A 27,125-nucleotide genomic window follows, 5' to 3' on the forward strand; every position below is an offset into this window, starting at 1 on the left:
CCCCAGGGTATGGATTCGATGTATTTTGTTACACAGAATTCAAATTTAGAAACCCCAGGGTATGGATTCGATGTATTTTGTTACACAGAATTCAAATTTAGAAACCCCAGGGTATGGATTCGATGTATTTTGTTACACAGAATTCAAATTTAGAAGCCCCAGGGTATGGATTCGATGTATTTTGTTACACAGAATTCAAATTTAGAAACCCCAGGGTATGGATTCGATGTATTTTGTTACACAGAATTCAAATTTAGAAACCCCAGGGTATGGATTCGATGTATTTTGTTACACAGAATTCAAATTTAGAAACCCCAGGGTATGGATTCGATGTATTTTGTTACACAGAATTCAAATTTAGAAACCCCAGGGTATGGATTCGATGTATTTTGTTACACAGAATTCAAATTTAGAAACCCCAGGGTATGGATTCGATGTATTTTGTTACACAGAATTCAAATTTAGAAGCCCCAGGGTATGGATTCGATGTATTTTGTTACACAGAATTCAAATTTAGAAACCCCAGGGTATGGATTCGATGTATTTTGTTACACAGAATTCAAATTTAGAAACCCCAGGGTATGGATTCGATGTATTTTGTTACACAGAATTCAAATTTAGAAACCCCAGGGTATGGATTCGATGTATTTTGTTACACAGAATTCAAATTTAGAAACCCCAGGGTATGGATTCGATGTATTTTGTTACACAGAATTCAAATTTAGAAACCCCAGGGTATGGATTCGATAGGTATGGATTCGATGTATTTTGTTACACAGAATTCAAATTTAGAAACCCCAGGGTATGGATTCGATGTATTTTGTTACACAGAATTCAAATTTAGAAACCCCAGGGTATGGATTCGATGTATTTTGTTACACAGAATTCAAATTTAGAAACCCCAGGGTATGGATTCGATGTATTTTGTTACACAGAATTCAAATTTAGAAGCCCCAGGATATGGATTCGATGTATTTTGTTACACAGAATTCAAATTTAGAAGCCCCAGGGTATGGATTCGATGTATTTTGTTACACAGAATTCAAATTTAGAAGCCCCAGAGTATGGATTCGACCCCAGGACGATTGAACGTGTTAGTTTTGTTTTATGGGTGAAACACATATGTATCCTTTCTATCGAAAATCGCTCAAGTTTTTCGCCCGTAAAAAAATAACATGTTCAATCGTCCTGGGGTTTCGATATTTGGGTTATGTGTAACAAAATACATCGAATTCATACTCTGGGGTCCGCTACACAGAAATTCTGAAATTTTTTATCTGGTTGTGTTACATGTGTATCCTCCCTATCCAAAATCGCTCAAGTTTATCGCTCATAAAAAAAAAATAACACGTTTAATCGTCCTGGGGTTTCGAAATTTGGATTCGGCATGACATAATACATCGAATCCATAGCGTGGGGTCCACTGCACAGAAATTGTGTGTGTGTGTGTGTGTGGCTGTGCTATTATTGAGAACTAACGTTGTTTCTAGTGCCATCAAAATTGTAACATAATCTATGGGTATATGATTGATCTCGGAAACTACACATGAGAATTAACTCTAAATGTGTTGCTCACGAAACAAGACTTGGGGGTGTCTCGTCTGAAAAAATGTATCTGTTTCTATTTGAAGAGCTGTCTCGTCTCTCCTTCTGGATAACATTATTCTGAATAATTGTGTTAAGCTTGATCACAATATATTGTTTAATACGTTTAATGTGTTTAATATGTTTAATATGTTGATCACACTATATTAAATAATTGTTTAATATGTATCTTGTCTTTGGACAGGGGAGCACGGTCGGTGAGTGGAGGAGCGCTTACCTCTGGTGCGTGGGTTATCTGGTTCGACCTCCGACCAACTAAGTTTGTGGTGGACAACATCGTGTCAGTGGGTTTTCTCAGGTTATTCCCGTTTCCTCCCACATTCCCATTCCATAATTTTTCCATCATTATTCAGTTGCCTTAATCGTCAGTCTCCTTTAGCCTAACGGACATAATCGTGGGACGTTAAACTTGAAGATTTCATTTCATTTGAGATACTAGTAAATATTAAGATTATTTATTAAGTTAATTAGCAAGCACAAAATTGCCGTATTTGATTCAGTAAGTATTTAAATTCATCTATTGAAGTAATCAGCCGTCATGAATTTCACTCACTTAATAATAAATAATTTAAATATTAAGCAAATCAGCAATATTTTCTTCATTTGTTTTATTAAAAATGTATATTAAATTTGGGTTAAGTTTAGAGTTGCCCCTCCGTTTTTTATAAAAATTAGGAAAATTTACAGGAGAAATGAGGTAAGAAATAACGATTTGGAGTTCTTATGTGACGTTTAGGTGTGTAAGTTTGGCAGTGAAGTTATGTATTTAATACAAGAAAAGATATGTAGAAGTGGGTACTATTTGCAAGACGCGGAACGTTTCGATGATTCATCAGCATGGCAGTCGTATAAGGGGGCGAATCAGTGTGTTGAATGTGATATTTCCGCTTCGAGTTTTATACAATTATCTAAGAATAATGAAGAGAATCTATTAAATTTTGTAAGGCCCACGGATTACTGAGTTTGTGATAATTGAAGCTCTTTTATAAGAACCTGTTCCAGTCACTGTTCTAGTGTAACTAAAGTCTTATCAGGTAACCTAACCTAGCCTAAACTAACCAAACCAAACCTAGCCTGACCTAACAATTTTTAATGTTTTAATTGCTTTTTTTTGTCGGTTTGAAACTGGAGAGGCACCTCCAAACTTAAGCCTTAAATTTATTTGTTAGACTACTCAGTAATCATAACATTCTCTAATTCAAATTAAGATTAATTATCGAGCAAATCAGTAATTTAAAGTTTTAACATTCGAGTTATTAAAAACATTACACTTATTTATTAAGCTAATCAAAAATGCTCAACTTTTCTCATACGAATTAATAATAAATATTGAACTTACTTACTAATATAATCAGAAATCATAAAATTTTCTCATTTGACTTAAAAATAAGGTTTTACTTATTTATGAAGCTTACTAGCAATCACAAACTTCTCTAATTCATTATTAATTAATATTTAAAATATTCATTAATCAGAAATTAATGTAAATAAAACAAATTCCAAAGTCACATTGTTATACATCACTAGAAAAAAAGTAACTTTATTCGAGGTTATTAAAAGGAATGCTAAAATCAGTTGAAAGTTTAAGTACATAAATATTCACTCTCAAAGGTACATTTCCTGCAATCATCTGCGGTCTGTGGCTGGCCAGAATGCTTTAAGTTGGGAGACGTATGATTAGAAACATGAACTCCTTTCGTTACTATTTCTAGCTTCTTACACAGGAGTTCGTTGCATCTTAATTCAGTTAATTCCCCAATTCCTCATAGTGTTAAGCTGCTACCGTAAACTTTCTGTTTCTCAGGGAATTGTGCCAGCGAACTTATTATTCGTTTCGCAAAAGCGAATATTTTGGTGCAAATAATTACAAATAATTTATTTAATTCACTTATATATTTAGTTGTTCTAACTAGTCATTTGCCGTAATAAAAGAAACAACCCAGTTAATAGTTATGTATTCGAAGATTTCAACGCGTGGAAGGATGTAATACTGTTACTTTGAAATAGAGATTAGCGTGGTGTAGACGTACATATATGTTGAACGAAAGGATCTTAAGTGATGGTCTGTGCAAATGGGCACTGATCCTGGGAAGGGGGGCAGGGGTCCGATCCCCAAAGTTTGCTTATTGCCATCAGGATCTGAGAATCTTTGCTTGGTTATCTGTCTCTCTTTTTTTTTTAAAGTTACTCTGTTTTTTTTTTTTAAAGTTAAACAAAAGTTGACACCTCTGTCTGTGCATTGTGCACTTAAAATCCGGTGGGTCGAGATACCAGGCACAGTAATCTAGGGCAGTGATTCCAAACCGGTGTGTCGCGACACACACAGAATCGTTATTTCATAGAAACTTATAGTCTTACACTACTGCAACTTACGTTACTATTAATTAAAAATCAAGCAAGTGCCGGGTTGTCGTGTGCACCCAGTAAAGTGTGTTGCCAATTAAAAAAATATTGGGAACAATCGATCAAGGGGGTCAGAGGGGATAATTGCTCCCCCTGAGCTTAAGACATAAATAATTTTTAATCAATTGTATAGTTAGGCTATATACCAATAAAAAGGGTGAAACTATTTATGTCTGTGGAGTCTTCCCCCCTCCCCCAGCTAAACCTGAAATGACACTACTGCATAGAACCCACATAAATAGAAGACTACATACTATCATTAACCTTGACGCAATTTTTAAGAAGTTTGTTAAAAAAAGGGGGGGGGAGAACGCAGGACGTAGAAAGTTATGCTTTAGAATGGCCAATCCAGGCAAGTCTCACTATAAGAGCATATTTAACAAGACAAAAATGAACACACATTACTTTCCTTCAGCGAATCCTGGATCCAACAGGACTACCAAGGCTATAACCCTCCTTGGGTTTTAAATTTATACATGATAAAATGCATTTAGCTTTAGTATTTAGCACTACAGAATGAGCACTCTACTTTTGTTTATGAAAATCAATAAGTAATGTAATATTTTGATGCCTAATATCTCAAATACTTACAAAAATCTTGTTGGGAACTCTCCTGTTAAATCCTAATATATCCTAAGAAATATGCAGTCTACAAGACGCGAACTGGAATTCACAACAAGGGACCGAAAACAACTGTGTCCACAAATGCACATGCTGTACTGAAGCTTCCGAGACTTACTGACAACACGCGTGGTAAAGTCGGTACTTTGTGTGATTCGCAGTAAATGATCCTCATTCTGTGATATATGGCGCTAAAAACTGCCACTTTAGTTTCCCCTATGTTAACTTCTCCATTGGGAGACAATACGAGATATTGCTGAACCATATCGACATACCAGATAAAGAAAAAAAAATGTCTTCAATTGTATTTTTTTTTTTTTGTTTCCTGGTTCGAACTGTTCTTGCTTTCTTCAAGAAATAGATACATATATATATATAAAAAAAATCCCTCCCTCAGTTTATTCTGACACAAACACTCGCGTCCAATGGAAACAAGAGGATGATATATAAAGGAGGGAGTATATGAATGAACGCTTAAAAAAAAATGTGCCGAAGAAGTCAAAGACCTTGCTTCAAACCTAGCTTGTTCGTCTTAGATTGCTCTGTTTTATTTTTTTTTTTTTTATGTCATCGTAGAAGAATACAGAAGAATTGTAAAAGTCCGTATAGGAAAACAAAACAGGAAAAGAAAAAAAAATACTTCTTTTTGAGGCGTGATAAAAGTCAAGCATGCCTGTTAGGCAAGAACTCCCATACTATGGACGGCAAAGAGATGGTTCCATCCTTATAACCATGCCCGAAGCCTAACAAAGCAGACAATTGTTTTCTATTCTATTCTGTCAAGGGCGGAGAGAGAGGGAAAGAAGGATCTTATTGCTCTCATTTGGAACGTGGAAGAATAACGAACGCTGGTATAAGCTGCCAAATGGGCATCAAGTCTTGGCTATTTTTAACAAAAGGAAGATGGTAGGAAAAAAATTGGATACTTTTTTTTTGTACAAGGAGGTTGTTTCATTGTATATATCAACCCTGTACTGCCGACTCCATAATTCTTCACTTCAGAGCTTACGTATATATATATCTACGTCACACTGAAATTCGGAAAGATTTTTCACCCTTTCTTAGGTCATTTCATCACAAGGAAAAGAAGGATTTCCACCAGCCCGTCCTCCTCAGCTCTCAATCTTCGTCATGATCATTTCTTATACAGTAAAAAGAAATATCCTAGTTTGATCAGGGGTGTGTACTGTTTGTTGTTCCCCATTGCTACACTTCCTGTACTGTTTGTATTCTGCGATTTTCCCGGTAAACGACGTGCCAAAGTAGCGTGGAGACAGTCCTCCCGAAGAAATTGCGACTGTCACAGGAAATGAAGTTCCTTTTTTTTTTTTACGCGCAGTACCTCAACGCCATCCTGCAGCGGTAATAAGAAACATATACACCCAACCATCAAGGAAGGGAAAAAACAGGGTCAAACACCCCTAAAGAATGGGAAAAAATACACGGAAAAGATATGATTTTCTTCTTAACCCTCGTTTAAGACGCATTCCATTCTCTTCCTACCTTTCTAGACGTGTACACATAAGAAAAAAGGGGAAAAAAGAAGACTCATTTTCTTCGTCACAAGATGGCCACCTCGACACTAGCGCCGCCGTCGCCAAATGCTGGTGTTAGAAAAACGAGGATGAGAATAACAGCAACTCTATGCTCGTATGAGACTTCATTACCGACAAATGCTAGCAAAATAGCACACAAACACATATGACACCCTTTCATATGAAGAAAGATACTCACGTACGTAGTAAGAAAGAACATATTCCAGGCTATGAAACGCAGAGGAACACACGTGTTTGTGTGTGTGTGGTGTATATTTCCTTCTCTCGCACAGGTTTCCGTCCGTCTGATTTTGGTTTATTTTCTTTTATTTTTATATTTTGTGCTTGTGTAAATGCAGTGTTGCGTTATGATGTAACTCCGTACGATGAGGTGAAAGTCAGTGTTACATATAAAAATTTAAATGACTCAGAGAAGATCCTACATACCAGCAGGATGCCCGTTCTTCGCACGGGGAGAATAGTTTCATTTTGGACATAAAGGATACCAAAATCAGCAATTAACTTGGGAACCCCAAAAAGTAAGAATTCAACACTAATATCGGTCATTTTTGACCATTATAATTCTCTTTCTCCCAAGCTGCGAGGTTGGATTTGGATTTAAACGACATCGAAAGTGTCACTGTTCATCTCAGCGACCCCGAAAAGTATGAATTCGACACTGCTATCACTCATTTGCGATCATTTTTATATATCTTTACCCCTCCCTCAAGTTCCACCATCAAAGTGGAATGATAAAAACCATCCCAGACCTGAACCTCATCTATGTTGAAAATTTGATGTAGGTTGGTCGCGTGGTTCGAAAGTTATTAAGTTAGGAAAATAGTCACTTTCATTTCCATATATAAATTATAGATAGATGCACATAAACTTTGTGTACATAAGTATTTCTTCAACTCAAAATTTTGTAATTTGGGAGGGATGTAGAAACACAAAGAACCTCAGCTTCAGAGCACTTCCATGTTTTCATCACCCACCTCGCTACATCCCAAAATTCCTCAGCAACATTCTGTTCGATAATAAGGTTGTGCGCACGGGCACCTAGATGGCGAGGAGGCATATGCCCCCGAAAATTAGCTTTAGTGTCCTTGAAACTGGATATAGATCTATTTGCTTCGATATCTTAACACACCTCAATGCTTCTTCCCTAAAAGTTAAATAGGCCTCGGAGCCGCTGGTTGTACTATATCCGGATTATGATACCAAAACTAATACCGGAAGTATATCAAATTTTGATCTTTGTATTTGAATATGGAACGTCAAAACTGGTGTCTAATGCCGGAAATATGTCAAATGCTGAAGACATCGAAACTTGCTCAATATATCATAGAATTAACATATAGAAAATATTAAAATACTAATGGAATATCGAAAATGATGTGATTGTTGATACTGATATTTGATCAATCGATTGATATATCACAATATTAAACATTATGTTATAATTGTGTCCCATAACTTCACTATTACGCGCCCGGTAAAACTTCAATCTCGATATAGTTTCATTTTTAAAATCCTTCAACTTTCAAATGTTGATAGCAAGGGTCAATGATATTGAGGATTAAACTAATGCACGGTAGGTAATGCTCCTATATAGGAAACGTCTACGTATTTTGTAAGTAATGATTTACTAAGCTCCTAATTGTCGAAATCAATTTTAGGATTATCCACGAGACGAGACGAGACAGTGCTTTTTCAATAGATATAAACATACTTTTTGAGCCAAGACATCGCTTTCATTACACCTTTTCGAGATGAGATAGTCTAAAGTCTTGTCTTGAATCAAAACTAGTCAATTTAATTGGTAAACAACTGATAACAGCAATTAACAAGGGGGAAAATGTCAACTAGGGATTTATGTTAATAGTACCATCCCGGCATTCACTTAATAAAGTAGAAAAATAAACGGAAAAGCCTCAGTTAGAGCGATACTAGAGAGATATCAGCACCGGTTTCTAGAAAAGCCGAAAAACAGTCCTTTCTATTTTCTACCGAAATCAGTTTCGGTTTTTCACCGAAAACAGTTTGATAGAAAACCGAAACCGGTTTTTGATTTTTAAGAAACGGAATCGGTTTTGAAAACAGATTTTCTAAAGTTTAAATAAACGTTTCGGTTTTCTAAAAACCAAAAAAAAAAAAAAAACTGTTTTTGTGTCCACCGTTACTTTAAATCGTATGACCAATTTTCTTTCCATTTGGCATGTTCTAAATAATATGTAATACATGGGTGGCCAAGTTGTACAAGTTTCATTATTATAATACTTCGTAAGTTCGCCATTTGTTGAAGTTTGATCACTTTTGTTTACCATTTGTGGCCAATTGAGACTGGTCTAATTACAATGTTTACCAAAACTGTAACTATTTAAAGTGCGTTATATCCCACAAATCATTAATTCAATTTGGGTTTTATTTTGTCTTTCAGATACGAATTTCAACTGTTAGTAGCGGCGAGATGGCCCCCCTGAGGATTCTAGATATCTGATGGGACGATGGATATGGAATTGGCTGTTGCAAATGTAACGAAGAGATAATACGAACTATCGACCGTCGTTAAAGGATTCTATAATTTATTCTGTGTCAATAACATAGTTAATTTCGTACTGGTATCTAATCGTACTGGGTGTAAAGGGAACTTTTCAAAATTCATATCCGATGAGTTATAGTTGTTCAAAACAGTTCCAATTTTTAAAGCAGTTGACAAATGTTTTTTTTTTTTAAAAAAAAAAAAGAAACATTCGTCAAAAGAGTGTTATGAAAAATTTGTTTCTTTACAGTTCAAGATCCATTTCGGCAGTGATGATTTCAGAAGGTTGTCCAGTGGAGATTCTCCCCAAAACTTCCATTCAGCAGCGATAATTCCAGAGGGTAGCTCAGTGTCTACCAGGAGCGCACGTAGAAATTTTTGTTGGATGGGGTTCAAGCGTTGAGAGGAGGGGTCCAATATTACAAGCCATAATGTCTATGCAATATCTTTTGGTATTATTCTGCATCCAAAAAGAGGATAAGTAATTGTAGAAATCTTCCACCTATATTTTAAAAAAAAAACTGATAGAACTAGATTGTTTTTATAAGAGAAAGAGTACAGATCAAGTGTAAGATCAAATTTTAGTACTATACCAATCATTTCCCTGTTAAACAAGCATTTTATTGACAAAATGTACAAGTGATTGTTGAGTTAGGAAGTTTGGGGAAGGCTGGACTCGGTGCATCTCCCGTGTGTACGCCTATGGTGCCTATCACTGGCACTAACTCTTTTCTGTGCTTCAGCTTTCCGAGTGTTCCGAAGGAGCTAATCCGAACATGTTGATTGGTGTCCACGGGACTAATTTTGCAATACTATATCTGGAACAAGATCTGATAAACAGTGAATGGTACGTTCATTCGCCATTCTTGGTCCAATTACACACAGCTATTATTTCTTTTAATTTTTTTTCGGTTTCAATGCAGAATAACCTAGTTTGAATTTGTAAAGAAAACTAAATCACAATTGTGTGTTCTCCATGGTCATGGCGCTGTTTGCTAGACGTATACTGAGTGTGTGACATTATATTGTGACATCTCTGTGTTTCGTTGCTGACATGAATATTGAGTCAGACGTCAAAAAAGAAATTTCATTCGCACCAACGGCATATCCATCTCGACATAGTTGTATATATAATTTTACAGTTACCAGCACTAACGAAATTCAAGAATATTTTTTTATAACATAGGACAGCATGCCACCTGGAACGGGTGTCACTGACACAGATTTATGAAGTTATTTTCAGAAGTACGAACTGTTATGACGTTATGGCCATCGTAGACTCATATATCAGGAGAGATTTAAAAGAAAAATGTACACCAATATTCAGCATAGCTTGGATGAACTTACAGAAAACACCACAAACACTGCCTGCTCATCAGCAAGGAACATCCTACTGAAGACCTTCCAGTTATAGTTATATCCCTTACGGGGGATTTTGTAAAGAAAGTCACAGCCCTTAAGGTTGATTTAAAGGGACAAGTTTTGCCGATAGATGCCACTAGTCTTCGTATCTCACTCATGTATTTTTTTTTTTTTTTTTACCGTTGACGAAAATTCACGATTTCTCTTACAAATTTCAACCTAGAGACTTCAAATTTTTAGAGAAGGAACTTCATAACCTATTGAAGGCAACAATCCGTGCCGATTTTTTATTTAGAAATTTCTTCATTGTTGAAATGGCTTGATTGTTGAAATGGATATCCAAACCTTTAACAATGTAACTGTTTCAACAATGAATAACATTCTACATTTTAAAAAAATCGGCAAGGATTGTTGCCTTTGATACGTTATGAAGTTCATTCTCTAAAAATTTTAAATCTCTAGGTTGAAATTTGTGAGAGAAATCGTGAATTTTCGTCAACGATAAAAATAATAATAATAATAATAATAATACATGAGAGAGATACGAAGACTGTAGTGACATCTATTGGGAAAACTTTTTCCATTACACCAACCTTAAGGAACAGTTGACTGCTCCACTAGTTTTGCTTTAAATATTTTGATAAAAAGTATAATTGTTTAAGATGGCCCGTTCCAACATGGACGAATTGGCTTGTTCCAAGTAGATTTGTGTTAGTACTATTTTGTAAAAATAAATGGAAGGTAGAGGCATCGGACATATAAAAAAAGTTGTAAAATAATATAAGGATTACAACAAACTAATTTATGTTTAGAAGTAAAATTGTTTACTAAATTAAAATTGAAATAATTAAAGAGCATGACGCCCCAATACTTTAAAAGCCCGATGACATTTTGATCCCCTACAGGAGACGTTACAATTCAATATTCTGTGTTTTGCACAGAACCTTACGCATAACAATGAGTATAAACAATTTGCCGGGATATCTCAACAATTATCAATTTATATAAGCAAGAAAAAAGTACTTGTGGATGACCACTCTGTATAGGAACCAACAAATTAAGCTGACTCTCTTTTCAGAACTATGTGATGCTCCTAAACAGCAACAAGTCAGAAACTGTTCTTTTCAATAATGGAATCATCTTTCACACACTCTGGAAAAGCATAAGCCTGCCATACTAGAGACCTGCACGGGCCCGAAAAATTTTGGAGATTTTCGGCCCGAGCCCGGCCCGGCCCAATAAGTTTTCTAAAATTCTTGGCCCAAGCCCGGCCCGGGCCCGATAAATTTTAAAAGTTTTTGGCCCGACCCCGGCCCGATAATTAAAAAAAAAATAGCTCGAGCCCCAATCTTTCTCAAAATGTAGTACTAAATTTGACCTAACCTCAGAAACATTTACTAAACTCTGGTTTACAACCTGACGCTTGCCTCCCGAATGGTACCATTGCCTTCTAGAACTTTGCCTGTCATCGAGAGAACAAAAACTCCATTCCCTGTAACAAAAATCTAACTTAATTGATTTTTAGCATAAAGTGAAGATGGCAATATTGTTTAGCGACAGGCAAAACATTCCCACACCTTCTTGTTATATTTTGAGTTCAGTGAAAATCAAGGTCAGAGCTCAATTTACCGCATAATGCCAGCAATCCTCTATAGTGAAAGTGGAGCCGCTTAGCAACACAAACTGTATATAGCTATTGCATTCTTTGTAACATTTTTCACGGACACACTTTTTCAACGTTTGGCTTTATTCCAATTATCGTTTAACGAAAGTCAATAATTATTAAAGAATTGCAATTGATCAGGCCCAGCCCAGCCCGACCTGAAGGGAAATCAGTGTCGGCCAGCCCAAGCCCGGCCCGGCCCAAAGAAATAACAGTGTCGGCCCGTGCAAGCCCGGCCCGGCCCAAAGAAATAACAGAGTCGGCCCGCCCGTGCAGGTCTCTATGCCATACATCCCGTAAAAAACGAGACAGTCCCGATTTAAGGACCGAGTGTCCCGCATCCCCGTAAATTTAGTAGGGACAGGGAAATGTCCCGTATTTTAATTCCGTTCCATTTCTGCTATCAATATCACCTTATTCGAAAAGTGAAAACAAAAAAAAAAAAAAAAAAAATTCTGACATTGATTGGGAATCCTGTAATTAGTGAATGAAGAATAAGCCTAGCATATTAACAGTTTCGAGAAGTTATTACACCACCCTGTTCGACTTGATAGCGAGTGAAAGTTGCAATGCTACTTTTTCCATTGCACTTGGTGGAGACTCGGGCATTCTCCGGAACATCAGAAAAACAAACATAAGACGGCTTTGAGTGTTTCTACAAGCACAGGGAAGATGACTGACCTTTTCTCCAACAAGACATTAGATAAGTTAAAAGGATTTTTTTTTTTTTTTTTTTTTTTTTTGAGAAGCTAGGGACACAGAATTATGCTTTGGTTCAGGTTTTAGAAATATGTAAATCTGGTCTTGACAATTACATACGACACAAGGAGAAAAATAAGTTTTTCATCAGATTAAACTGACGAACGTAATTTTAATAAATACAGCCCTGTAAATAAATATTGGTAAACGCTCGAAGAATATTGAAGATAGATTGTACCACCTATTTAAATAATTTGTATAGACCCCTATTGTTTTCCTGTAAAGCATTTTTATAAGACATCATCTTAAGTTTTTAGGCATCTTCAGTCCTTACGATTAATTGCAGGGTGCGAAGAGAGAAAAGCAGCTGCAACTTAGTGAACTTTCGCCTATTATATTCTTTAAAAAAATGAAAAAAATAAAATGAAATCTTTTGGTATAGTCTCATGGTTATGCCTGCTATGCTCAAGGAGACGGTGATCATGAGAAATGAATGAAATGGTGGAATGAAGAAAGTGGAAGGAAACGGAAGAACCCCGAGAAAACCTACGCACAAGGTGTTTGTCCACCATAAAGCTCACTTGGCGCGAGCTGAGATCAAACTAGGGACCCCATGCACCAGAGGTGAACGCTCTACCACTGAGCTACCGCGGTCCATTATACTTTTGTTCATAACCAGAGCTACAGCTCATTGCAATGTGTTGGAAAGTTGGGGCAGGGATGATCTAAGGTGTCCCGTATTCTCATGGAGAAAATATGGCAGGTTTACGGAAGAATCACAAGTATAATTTTCAAAAATAGTAATTTTGCAGTTCGCTTGGTTAGAGATTACTAAGGTTTTATCACTAAGCAATTCTCTACCTTGCAAATTCATTTTGTATTGCTGGAAATCATATTGCAATTATAGGCAATTGCAACCTATAACGTAGGAACGTCAATATTATGATCTAGTTGTTTTTTTTAAATAGTAATTTTATGAAACTTATACTAGAAAAATATCTTAGCTGGGTAGTGTGTGAATTCGACGTCATGGTGTCATCTCTTAACGTGATTTTTATTATACTTGAATTAATCAAGTTCTTTGTAATTGGCTTTCAGTATTTTACAAATGAGAAAAAAATCTTTCAATTTAACGTCCCATCATTATGCCCATTAGGCTAAGGGAGACAATGATTAAGGCAAGTGAATATGAAAGAATTAGTGGAATAATATCTGGGAGGAAACGGGAGTACCCCGAGGAAACACACACGATGTTGTTCACTACAAAATTACTTGGACGGGGATCAAATCAAGGACCCCACACACCAGGGACAAGTGCTTTACCATTGAGACACGGTACCTCCCACAAACGAGAAACAAATGACCATAATTATTATGTAAAAATGGTGACGTGCAGTTATATTATACAGGGTGTTTGTAAAGTTACTATGCGCTATGAATGTATGCTTCTATGTAAGTAATGCACGACTGTAAATAGGGGCGTCATTTAGGGAGCAGGATGCAATTGTGCTCTGAGTTTGAAAGATATAAACACTTTAATCCATAGTAGAGTAACATAGTAACCAAAAACGTGAAATGATTTAAGTCGGTCGACAATCTTGCCCTCTCTCTCCCCCAAGCAAAACATAAACGTTACTGTCTATAAACCAATTTCCATTCTAATGTACACTCATGTCCAAAATGATTGTCGCATATCTATAACTGCCTTTTTGTAAGAATATAATTTGATAATGATCTTGCAGCGTACTTTTAATGCTGATACTATGTTATAATCGGGAAATGTATATTTGTGGTAAATTTCGTAGGAAAAGAATTATAAATACGAAAATTAGAATGAGTAAAACAAAATGTTGCTAAATGGACAAGAAAGTTTTTATTTTCGTTTTATTGTTCTTATTTACTGCTCTTTTGACATGAAATTTGCCACATACATGTCTTTGCTGATTATACACATACTAACATTATAAGAAATACCGGACGAATTCGTTATCAAATTATATTCCTACAAAAACATATTTATAGACATGCGACAATAATTTTGGACATGAGTGTACATATATACCAGTTGTCTCAAAAGTCTGGGGGACACCCTTGTTCAGTGGTTAGAGCGTTGGACCCACGTCTGCGTTGTCCTGGCTTCGATTCCAGGCCGGTGCCTCCCAATTTTCGGCGTCCACCCAGCGTCGTAAAGGGAGTCACGTGAATAAAAGACGTGACGACCACTAGGTCTGGAAAGCTCCTAATAAGTCTGTTAAAGATAGAGTGAGACAATGCACTGATCACGTGTTTGTTGCTAGACTGGACCTAGTTCAACTGGTCGCTAAGAGATGGCGTTGGGGCGGTTGAGGCCCACAAAGAGCTGTTATTCCAAGCGTATTTTTTAATTTTGTATCTGGGACCATAGACCAATTCCGTTATCAGTAAAGATCAGAAAAAATTGTAAGGAAGAAAACTGTTTTCTCAATGTAAAATGCTGGAATTTTTCCAGACATCAGCTGTTTCGGCTCCACACCAGGGTTGCTAACCGTCCCGTTTTCTGGCTGTACCGTTTTCTGACTTATTTGTCCCGCGTTCCGACCGGCCACTCGTCGGGACAAATATTGTCCCGATTTATCGATTTTCAAACTTAATAAATATTTTACTGGGCCATTTTTACAAAGGATAACTCATTGTTTTACACGCACAGTTTTGTGTGTGCAGAATCAATTTAACAAAGTTGTGTTTTGTTCATGTTAAATAAATTACAGTTGTTTTGGTTTGAATTTGTTGCATGTATTGCTTATACCTAGTGATGAGGAGTGGATGGGAAAATAAAAGAATAAGGTGCCACATTAATTTATATTCGTGTTATTCAGATGATTATTTATACTGTTTTTAATGACTTGCCGTATGTATAGTCGTCTCCGGGGAGAGAGAGGGGAGGGGAAGGCTCCATCACCGATTCTCAAATCCCGATTTTTTCTTAGGAAAAGTTGTCAACCCTGCTCCACACTGATAAAGTGATCTATAATATATCAAAAAGTGGCGTTTCTAATTCAGCAGGCTGATTGATCGGAACGTAAGAGTACACAAAAATGAAATAGGCGAACTTAGAATATCTCAAATCAGTTTTTAAACAATGCAATTGTTGGTATGACGAGGATCTAGGAAACAAGCTACTGAACTGGCAACATTGCTTTTTTAATTTAATATTGGACTTCTTTGTAGTGTAGAACCCATACAGCTCGGGCGATTAGAAACATTCCATTTTAGTTTGATTCAACCACTCCACCATTTTCTCATATCTTCACTCATAACGTAGTTGACCTATGACCCTAGAATTTTGATACACCCGATAATTATAACACGCAGAAATATATCCAGACATGTTCGTACGTCCGAAGAGAACCTCTTGTAAATAATTTCATAATGTGATACTTGTAGAGAAAGAATATTTTCAGACGCCCTGTATAATGTAGAGCATAATAATAATACACGTTTTAATGTTATTACAGTGAGACAGTGATAACTGGAAGTTTTATTCATTCAACCTCTATAACTCGAAGTTTTATTCATTCAACCTCTATAACTCAAAGTTTAAGTCATTCAACCTCTATAACTCAAAGTTTTATTCATTCAACCTCTATAACTCAAAGTTTTATTCATTCAACCTCTATAACTCGAAGTTTTATTCATTCAACCTCTATAACTTGAAGTTTTATTCATTTAATCTCTATAACTCGAAGTTTTATTCATTCAACCTCTATAACTCGAAGTTTTATTCATTCAACCTCTATAACTCGAAATTTTATTCATTCAACCTCTATAACTCGAAGTTGTGGAAGTTCCTTAAATTAAATAAGATAACTAGTGGAAATAAAATTCTTTACTTGTATTGTTTTGGAGATATTCATATTTAGACATGACTAAAATACAATTACAGTACACATTAGACACAATGACAATTACATAAAAGCACACGGCTGCAGCTTCGAGTTATCGAAGTCACATCAAGAGAAATTCGAGATATAGGGAAGTAAACTTCGACTTATAGAGGTTCGTAGTTACGAAAGTTCGAGTTACCGAGATTTTTAAATATGATTATGAAACCCTTAAAATTGGACTTATCAAAGTTGTAATTTTTAAATATTCAACTTACAGACGTTATTTTAACATTAAGTGTTATGGAAATTTCAAGAAAATGTGAAAAAATTCGACTTATCAAAGAATTCGATTCATCGAGGTCCAACTGTATTATCATTTACAGTATCAGCGATACGAACTTGCGTTTTTGAAACGTCTCTTGATGAAATTTTATGAACGCCATTGCATATAAAGGTTAATTGTAAGTATCACCTGAGTAAGCATACCATAAGTTGTATAGGGCCTACTAGAAAATCACACTAAGTCTAGAGTCGAACGTAAGCATCAACTTTCAGCTTCTAGATTTTGTAGAAAAGAAAGTTTTCCAACTTATATATATAGACTTGAGTCGATTTTTCTTTCACATTCTAGCATCTCCCAGTCTGCGCAAGAATATGAAAAACAATTTCAGGATGAAACGATGACTGCAAGGGATCAACTCGAAATATTTTCTCAGGTCTTGTTCTTTTTTTTCTTCCTCTGAACTTGAATTACAGGAAGAGAGGAAGAAAAAACAAGATAAAAAACGCAACCCACCCAACTTTCCCGGAGAGAAAACTTTTTCTCATTGCATTTGAAGTTCACCCCTTTTTCATATTCTAGATGCAACTATTATGGATCCAACTTTTATACACGGACTCCTATATGTATATATACTACGCATACACTGTTGCTCAAATTGGTTGTACTTTTTGGAGAGAGGGGGAGGAGAAGGTTGCCAATAACAGCGAAGCATAGAATTTTACGGAAACTAACTTTCAAATCTTGGTCCAGCGTATCTTCTGTAATATCAGCAGATAGGAGCGAGTTCCTCCGCAAACAGACCCATCTCACCTTGAAATTTCGCATCAAAAACAAATGAGATGTTTTTTTTCTTTTAAAGGAAAACTTTAAAAATTGTATCTTGTTTTGAACTTCCACTGTAATATCTGAGAGGGATTTACTTTGGCATTTTCTTTTCAAAGATTCTTTTATTATTATTATTATTATTTCTCTTTTGCTCTTTCGTTATTTCTCCCTTTAGATATTTAAATTTAACATATTTTAGCCAGCATTCAGAAGACAGGAACACTTTCTTCATGAGAGCATAAATTGATTCTCTGTAGCAAAGTATAAACTTCAATTTTTGTCGTTGTTGGCATCGGTGCAAATCAGTATTCAACATTGGGGGGAATGGGTAAGACGGTTTCATTTTTTTTTTAAGCGATGTTCAAAATATTTTTGAAGTTAAAAAACAATGCTGTCGAAGATCAGGGGAGGCAGAGTTGTCTTCAACATTGGGAGGCGGGCAGATTTGAGGCTTGTTCTTAGCGGAGGGGGAGATGATACTCATATTACGGTAAATGAATCTGATTTCTGAGGTGAGCCTGTTGCATATTACCCAGCAAGGGACATCAATTCATTTCACTTTCCTTTGTGGCAGTCGAGGGCACAAATCATCACATTTCTCCCCCCCCCCCCAAAAAAAAAACATATTTTACATCTAATTATGGGGAATAGTCCCCCAGTTCCAAGATCAGTGGGACATATTACCCTCATCCCCCCGGGATTTGTGCCAGTGGTTGTTGGGCATACTGGATTATTAGTAAGAAAATATCAATGTGAAACCTGTAGAGGAAGAAATATGAAGTCCGTGATAAATTAAGATAATAATATCCCCAGATAAAATATGCAGAAAAATGTCTAATTTTAAGCATTTCCAAGACAGAAATATAATAAGTCCATACATTTATATGTTGAATTTAGTACATTCTAATGCGTATTTTTATTCAATTTATTTCCGATAATGTTTTGATGAAGAGCTAGGAGTATGTTATATGTATTAATGTAACGAATGTGCACTGAAATGAAATCTTTGTTTTACGTCCCACGATTATGCCGGTTAGGGTAAAGAAGATGGTGATGATGAGAAATGAATGAAAGGGTGGAATGAAGAAAGTGGCAGGAAACGGGGGAACCCCGAGGAAACCCACGCTCACGGCTTTTAACCACCACAAAGTTCACTTGGTGCGAGCTGGGATCGAACCAGGAACCCCATGCACCAGAGGTGAACGCTCTACCACTGAGCCACTGCGATATTATTACATTGTTGACGTTCCGAGCGCACATGGAATTCATTCACTGGAGGAATTTGCATTGTCCCAATGCCTTCTGTTTTATCAAGAGAATGTGTCGTCCTCAGAAATCTGATTTCACAAAAAAATATATCTCATGTTCTCTCATCTGATCCGTATTTTGACAAAAGTTCGCATGTACAGTGATATGTTAACTATGTGAAATTAATATAGGCTAGAATATACTTAAGAAGCCTCATCCAGGCGAAATTAAAATACCGCTAATTTTACAGTAATTATGTGATATCTTCAAATAGAAAGAAGAGTATTGAAATGTGGAACAAGAGCGCCCTAGACAATATTATTTTGCGTGAGGTACCGTTATCACAAGTCACCTAGTGGCTTTCCGTTTTCAGCTGTTTAGAAACGCGAAAATAAATGCCGATTTTCAAAATGGCTCGAAATCGAAAGCAGATAAGTGAGTCGTGATAACGGTTTCTCATGCAAAATAATATTGTCTAGCGAGCTCTTGTTCCACATTTAGATTCTTTTATCTGTTTGAAGATATCACATAATTGTTGTAAAATTAGCGGTATTTTAATTTCGCTGGGATGAAGCCTCTTAATGAGTATATTTTGAATGCCCTTTAGGCTAAGGGACACATATGATTAAAGGCAAGAAAATGATGATGGGAAAAATGGCGGAATGAGAATGTGAGAAGAAACGGGAGGACCCCGAGGAAACACTCGGACACAATTTTGTCCACCACAAATACTTGGCCGGGTATCGAACCAGGGATCTCACACACCGGAGTTAAGACATCTACCATTAAGCCACGGTGCCCTTTAAGTATATTTTGTTCTTATTAGGTACACTAATTGCCACAATAACACGAGCGTCCTACTTGTTGCTACACACCTCTGCGACTGCCTTGTCGAATTATACTGGTGACTTACAGTGTATCCAACTGAAATGTAATATTACTAGTTCAATATATATATATATATATATATATATATATATATATATATATATATATATATATATATATATACTTACATAGAAAATAAATTCTTACAAATCTTACAAATTCTTACAAGACACTGCAAACTGTTGGCTGACGCAAACCAAGGACACTCACTTTTTTTTTTTTTTTTTTTTTTTTTTTACGTGGTATGTCGCATCTGTAATCATAATTCTTAACTCATGTCTCCTTAATTTCTTACCCCTGTTCTATTGGTTTTAGAGACCCACGGGCCGAACTTGGGCGGGCCGACTCTGTTATTTCTTTGGGGCGGCCGAAACTGATTTCTCTTCAGGTCGGGCCGGGCTGGGGCCGATTAATTGTAATTCTTTAATAATTATTGACTTTCGTTAAACGATAATTAGAATAAAGGCAAACGTTGAAGAAGTGTACCCGTGAAAAATGTTCCAAAATGAAACATTTAAAATTTATAGGGCCCGGGCCGGGCTTGGGCCAAGAATTTTAAAAAACTTATTGGGCCGGGCCGGGCTCGGGTCGAAAATCTCCGAAACTTTTCGGGCCTGTGCTGGGCCGTGCCTAGGTACATTCGGGCTGGATTGGGCTCGGGCCGAAATATTCGGCCCGTGCAGGTCTCTAATTGGTTTAGTAATCTCCTATACACTGCTTGATCATTAGGAAAATTACACAGAAAAGGCAACAAAAGTGGTTTATATCCTTATTAAAACCAGAGATACTTAGCAAGAAGAATGCATTGATATTAAAACAGGCACTAACACTCAAGTAATATTTATTTTAACTTTATGTTATACATGTACGTAATTTAACAAAGTGGAATGCGAGTAGGTTGTTGTAATTTTACTTACGTTTATGGCAGTACAATTATTTTAGCCTGCGAACAACAAATAATGGGATATGGAAAGAATATAGAATTTGTATTATCGGAAACATTTATTTAAATGTAATAAGCTAATCCTTGCGTTAGTCTGGTAGAATTGAGGAGAGACTTTGAACAAAAGGAAGTACTTAGTTAGGATGGTGGAACATTAAACGATCACTTATGCTAAAATTGTGAATGATCATAAAACTTTTACTTCCATGTTGTGGCTGATGAACCGCCCTCAATGTAGCTTGGAGCTGAAGGAACGAAGAGGTCTTGTAATTTCTTCATAAATCATTGTTCACTTCTATATTTTAAGTTAAAAGACAGCGACATTTCTCTTCTAGTTACTTTCTTCTCAATACTGTCTCTTCCTCAAACCTTACCGCAGCCATTGCTGAGTCGTGATTTCCTATGAATTACGGGGAATTGAACCAAGGGATGGAAGCAGATGGTATATCAATGGACATCTATATCTACAGTGATACGGCAGAGTGTTGTTAAAATGTCTACCTAGGGACTGAACTGACGTCCAAATGCGGGCCCACTCAGGTGTCGAGATCAGACAAACCAACTGCAGCCTAGCAGGAGTTTGACTTAGCAACCCTGTCCAAATTGGGTGTCTTTCTGGCAAGACCGTCCTAACGAACTCGCATCTCCCGTAAGCCCACTTTTCACAACGCACAAAGACGGCCAGCATAGAAGATAACTTCCTGATCTATCCCTTTCCTTCTTTCGTGTCAAAAAAAAAAAAAAGTGCGCAACAGCCTATCTTGAGGTCCTGAGTCACTGCTAGTGACCAGCTGAACTACGTGGTCAGCACTCTGCATAACCCTGTTAGTAACTGTCCTATCAGGAGCTTTCTAGACCTAGTTGCCCTCACGTCTTGTTTTTATGTGACCCCCCAGTCTGCCTCACGACGCCAAAAATTGGGAATCGAACCCGGGACCACGTGTATGTGAGTCCAACGCTCTAACCACTTGACTACGGTGTTTCCTATTTCCTGTCTATCACTTTTCATAGAAGCTTTATATTTTATTTCTACACAACATTAATCAGTACCTAAGAATCACCTAGAATACAGGATACACTACTTCACATACCCACATTATCCTAATTATGAAGTACTCTGAATATGCATACCTCACCTTCACAAAATGAGTTACTTCTGGCAAGAGTATTCTTTTAATTTTACAAACATGGAAATACGGAAATGAATATGAAAAGTAAATCAGTAAATAAATTTACTGATATTAAAATGGCTATGAAAGAAATAACAAATTGAATAACAAAATAATAAACTACTGAGTTTCGTTTCACAATGTGAAACTACGGAAGACTTCCAAACTACGAAAATTCAATGAATAAACTTGAAATAGTACAAGCATAACTACTTGTTGCAATAGAGGAAAGATAGAATCTGTTTCTAGGACGCTGAATGCATATCAAAAAGACATTAATCACTACCTTTTACTGTTTTTGTTTTATTGAGGTTAATATTTAAACCGGAAGTGCTAATTGGTGTTTATCACTTTCAGTTACAATAGAATAATAAAATCAGAGATGAAGCACATCCTTGCGGTACTGAATCTATCATTGTATCCAAATGTATACTTATTAGAGACCGGATGTTTAGGCACTAAAAACCTGGAAACCAGGCAGGCAAATAGGCACTAAAAATTTAAGAAATAGGCAGTAAAATAGGCACTAAAATGTAACTCGAAATAATGAAGATAAATACTCAATATAATTAAAAAATATATTCAAGTCATAGATAATGTTCAAAGAATATAGAAACATAGGCCCTACTTCTTTGTTAATATCTTCATCTTCTTTTATTGTACATATAAAAACGAAGCTTGTTATACATTCCATATATACTGGGAGAACCTGAAAGATGTGCACATACGTCAGGAGGTGATTCATGATATCAAAAGAAGACAAAAAGTCCTTTTGTATGTTGTCGAATTCCACGTCGTGTAGGAGTGACAGGGGGCGAACTTGGAATCCAAAATCAAATCCTGACAATTGGAACGAGACATAAAGGCGTGCACATACTTCGGGAGGTGATTCCTGACATTCAAGAGGACTTTTTGTCTTCTTTTCATGTGACGAATCACCTCTCGAAGTATGCGCACATCTTTCGGTTTCGTTCCAATTGTCAGGATTCGATTTTCGATTCCAAGTTGGCACTCTGTCACTCGTACACGACACGGAATTAGACAAAATACACGAGGACTTTTTGTGTTCTTTTGATATCACTAATCATTTCCCGAAGTATGAGCATATCTTTGAAGTTCACTCTGTATATATATTGCAACGTACCACGTGCTTGTGTTTACAAACACCTAATATACACATATATGTGTGTATTATTTATGTTATATAAATTCCATTTTTCCCAATGAAGGCTTAATTTGAAGAAAATGCATAGAATAGGCAACATTAGGTACTAAGGCAATTATTTAGGCAGTAAAGGTCGAAATAGGCAAAATAGGCAAAATAAAATTTGCTTAAATCGAAACTATAACCCCCCATATAAATTTTAAAACGTTATTTTTGGTCATATCTTTAATATTAAAGAATAGGCATTTTGCCTAACATCCGGTCTCTAATACTTATGTATGTGTGCATGTTTATAAAATTGTTTGTTGATATCTATTTCCGTTTGATCCATTATGTGATTAGTGTAACTGGAAATCATAGATTTTCCCCAGATTCGGTTTGAACAGATAGCTATAATTCGAAACCAAACTCATTTTTAATCTATGTCAAAAACCGCTCTTTAAAGTGGCTTGCCGTTTTTGCCTTATGAAAATAAGTAGAAAATGAAATGAAATCTTTAAGTTTAACGTCCCACGGTTATGCCGGTTAGGCTCAAGGAGACGGTGATAATGAGAAATGAGTGAAATGGTGGAATGAAGAAAGTGGGAGGAAAGGGAGAACCCCGAGAAAACCCACGAGCACGGTGTTTGTCCACCATGAAAATAAGTAGAATATTGAAACCGGAAGTACTCGTAAATTTCAACCACTTCCGGTTTCGGCAGAGGATTATGGATGGTGAGGTATGTTCTCTTGAGACGTTGAACTGATTGCAAAAATAAATAAATAAATAAATAAATAAATAAATAAATAAATAAATAAATAAATAAAAATACAGCTATCTATTACTATTTTTGTTCTATGTCGATCACTGTCGAACCCGGAAATGGATGATTTCTACCACTCCTAGTTTAAATAGAGTGTTAATGGAGGAGGTAGAACCTATTCTTGGGATGCTTAAGCGATTGCAAAACAGGAGTTCCTTCCTGGCGTGGGAGACCCGGATTCGATTCTCGGCGGATGCTAATGTGGTTCGGATTCCATGTTAATCAGTAGGTCCACGTCTCATATATCCTCGTAGCTGAATGGGATGTTAAACTCAAAATCAACTCAACTCAACGAATGAAAAACTCCGTTTCTTGATATCCCCTACCGTTTTGGGTTTGACATCTGTCGACAGATGGGCAGACGAACGGGCATAGCCGTTCTATAAAAATTTCCGACACTTATGCATAATATAATTTAGAAGTCAAAACCGAGAGCAGTATAATTTTAACTTCCGGGGTCGGGAGGCGATTTCGAAACGTATAATCATCGCCGCCTACGCAATAAAAGACAGAGCTCCTTCGTGGCTATCCGGTTAGCGTACGCGCCTTTGGTTCGATTCCCAGCAGGAGCTCATGTGGTTCGGATTCCACATTAATCAGTAGGTCCACGTCTCATATAGCCTCGCTGCTGAACGGGACGTTAAACTCACAATCAACTCAACTCAACGCGATAAAAGACGATAACGCTGTGAATTTATGCGAGAGAACGGGATTTGCCAATGATTGGAATGGATTTTTCTAGGGTTCGTTTAGGTATAATGTTTCGATTAAACGACAATTTTCTCGTCTCGTCTCGTCTCGTTTCGATTTAATGTTATACTTTCTGTTTCGACTCTCTTGGGGTCTTCTGTTTCCCTCAAATAGGGAAACTTATCTCAATTCACGAATATTGGTGGAGAGCATTTATTAAAGATTAAAAATACGCAAGTCATTACAATGTAAGTACTTTAATAATAAATATGGTATAAATGTAATTGTAGTACACCCTTCGTGCACCTCTCGTGACATGGAAAGAGTCTGGCACACTGTTGCCATATTGGACTACAAATAGCGGATTGGGCGATTTTTAAAGTGCACTTGCTATCAAAATTTCAAATTTGGCAACATTCTACTTTGTGGGCTACTTTTAATATTATCTGCAGACTATAACTCATAAGAATGCGCTGTTTTCTTTTTATATATGAATTCACGAATTATTAGTTTTATATAATTCAATAAAAGTATTGTTGGTTAAGTACACTATTCATAATTAACAATAGTTTTAATAAAACTAATTTGTTCGATACTCGTTCAATTCTTGTTTTAGTATTTTTTAATCTCCAGATCTGGCAACACTAGATTTTTGTTACGTTTGCGCTGCTGTAGTATCACTAACGTTTTGCTGTTTCAGTTAAAAAAAATGAAATGAAATCTTTAAAGTTTTACGTCGCATGGTTATGCCGGTTAGGCTAAAGGAGACGGTGATGATGAGAGATGAGTGAAATGGTGGAATGAAGAAAGTGGGAGGAAACGGGAGAACCCCGAGAAAACACACGAGCACGATGTTTGTCCACCACAAAGTCTACACTTCGCGAACTGGGATCGAACCAGGGACCCCAAGCACCGGAGGTGAACGCTCTACTACTGAGCCACCGCACCCCCTTGCTTCAGTTAATGCCTGAACTTAATAGTTATGCGAAGCTAAGTAAACATGAACATCCTAAAATTTAATTGTGCTACTGTGTTATCCATATTAACATAATGTGTACGTGGAGTTACAATACATCTTCGAAAATTCATGGCTACCAGATAAAGAATTTAGCAAATAAGTTAAAGAAGTGAGGAATAACAATGATTGTAAAGTCATTTCAAAGCCCACAAAAATGACAAAGCAAATATGTCTTCTTGAAAATAAAAATAAAAAATCGTCCATTTTATACTATCACCGCCTGCTCAGTTTATTGCATACTGTAGTTCTATTGCAGCTGACATAAAAAACCATCACCAACAGCCTGAAACTGCTATCGCCGCCTGACCATTGCCAACCAAGACATCTGATATTTTTATGTTTGGGCTACTAATAGTTTAAATCCGCTACTTTTGGAGCAGAACCTTGCTACTTTTTCATCTTCAGATCTGGCAACATTGGCCTGGTGACTTCTAAATAAAATTAAGAGGAAAATCAGGGTATAAATTTTGTACATAAATTTACAAATTGGAAAGGAGACGAGACATCTGCAAAATTTAGGAAACTAAACGAGAAACCTTATTTCTCGTCTCGTCTCATGGCATTACAATTAACGTATGGGGAACTCCCAAAGAGGTATAGCCTATCTCCTAAGTAGGGCTGTGCGATATCCAGATTTGAACATCAAAAATTGATATCGACAAAATTTCGAAACTTGATCGATCTGATATCGAAATAACACACAGTCCTCCTGACTGCCTACTTTGTACCGTTAAGCATAGTGACACCGATATTCTCCTCAAGGAATAAATTTTCTTGCAGATTTTGCTATTATTACTACTCACCAAAGCCAGTGATTATGTGGATATTTTTAATAACCAGGAACATCTTATGGTTATCCAGGAACATTTCCTAACAGCGACACAGTCTTCCAAAGTGACAATGCGGTGAATGTGAGTGTGAGTTACATTAGGATGAACTTGGATACATTCCCTGGTCCGCACAATCAATCGATTTAAACACTATTGAATACCCATGTCAAGCTTTTAGAGTAGCGAGTCCGGCACTAATTTCCTTCTTTATTATGGCTGACGCTTCGCCGTTTATCTGTCTGAATTCAAGAATGAATACTAGTTGTCTTGTACGAGATAACTGCGTTCTTGACACCGTATTAATCAATTAAATTTGGATTGTGTTAATGTTGCCATTAATTTTGATAACTCTCTGTATATTGTATTACATCACAAAAAATTGTTCAGGAGGAGATCGACACGTATCGAAGCGTAGTTTACATTTCATTATTCCAAATTATAATTAGAATTAAATGTCTCCCTTCTGCGAAGTATTTTACAATTATATATAAGTAAGACAGAATAGCGAAAAGAGAATAAACATTTTGTTGCATGTTTTCTAAACATTAATAGATACCGTAAAAGAAAAAGAATGTCTCGTTTATTTGAATATAACACTCGCTAGGAAAAAAAAATGTGAGTCGTGTCACCTAGATGTAATATATGCCATACATGTTCAGAGAGTGCCTCATGTTTTACGGTGGATTATGAAGTCTACTTGCAAATAATTCGTTCAATAAGAACATAGATTTTTGACTAGTGTACGCTAGAAAGTGCTCGGATATTTGACAAATAATATGTGTTATCGTTAGAAGTGTGTGTGTCATCATTAAGAAGATAAAAAAAAAAAGCAGACTCGGTCTGCTGATAAACAGTAAGGGCTATATTTTAAAGATATTTACCAGCACTCCTTTATATAGACCACTGTATTGTCTCTGCCCATCCGAGACAGAGATGATTTCAGATTTTACCCGGTAGGGGGATTTCAATA

General features: G+C 36.4%; 1 long non-coding RNA gene across 4 annotated transcripts in view; it reads right to left on the bottom strand.

Annotated features, from left to right (window-relative positions):
• The window catches only part of LOC145678875 (uncharacterized), a 747,802-nt gene that overhangs the window by 362,811 nt on the left and 357,866 nt on the right, over positions 1-27,125 (bottom strand). The window contains exon 1 of one of the 4 annotated variants that reach the window (XR_014130475.1): positions 4,600-4,708. The exons of the other annotated variants lie outside the window; for them this stretch is intronic. This is a non-coding gene — a long non-coding RNA (uncharacterized LOC145678875). Of the gene's footprint in view, positions 1-4,599; positions 4,709-27,125 lie in introns of those variants that run through there. 4 annotated transcript variants of the gene reach the window in all.

Source organism: Thermobia domestica, chromosome 2, assembly GCF_964235325.1.
Source record: "Thermobia domestica chromosome 2, izTheDome1.hap1.1, whole genome shotgun sequence".
Lineage (NCBI taxonomy): Eukaryota > Metazoa > Arthropoda > Insecta > Zygentoma > Lepismatidae > Thermobia > Thermobia domestica.